This window comes from Penaeus monodon, chromosome 19 (assembly GCF_015228065.2).
Source record: "Penaeus monodon isolate SGIC_2016 chromosome 19, NSTDA_Pmon_1, whole genome shotgun sequence".
Classification (NCBI taxonomy): Eukaryota; Metazoa; Arthropoda; class Malacostraca; order Decapoda; family Penaeidae; genus Penaeus; species Penaeus monodon.
In genome coordinates, this window is record NC_051404.1 from 31,974,362 (window position 1) to 31,974,635 (window position 274).

The 274-nt window shown below is 21.2% G+C and overlaps 1 protein-coding gene across 1 annotated transcript in view; it reads right to left on the minus strand.

The window, feature by feature from the left end:
- Window positions 1–274, minus strand: part of LOC119585387 (eIF-2-alpha kinase GCN2-like) — a 109,563-nt gene that overhangs the window by 108,758 nt on the left and 531 nt on the right. The window lies entirely within an intron of this gene.

Genomic DNA, 274 nt, shown 5'->3' on the forward strand with positions numbered 1-274 from the left:
AATGCAATTATTATTTTGATTAAATATATTGAAGAAAATAAAGTTACAACTTAGAACAAACTTGAAAAAAACTGCACTTGAAACTTCAAACGAATGGCAAAAAAAGTTTTAAAAGTGCAAAAGATATGCTTAAGATATAAAAAGATATAACTTAGCATAAACCTTTAAACTTAAAACTTAACCAAAGCTCGAAACTAAACAAAAATATAAACTTAAAAGCTTAAGAACTTAAAAAACTTAATATTTAAAAAAATCTTAAAGAACATTAAACTTA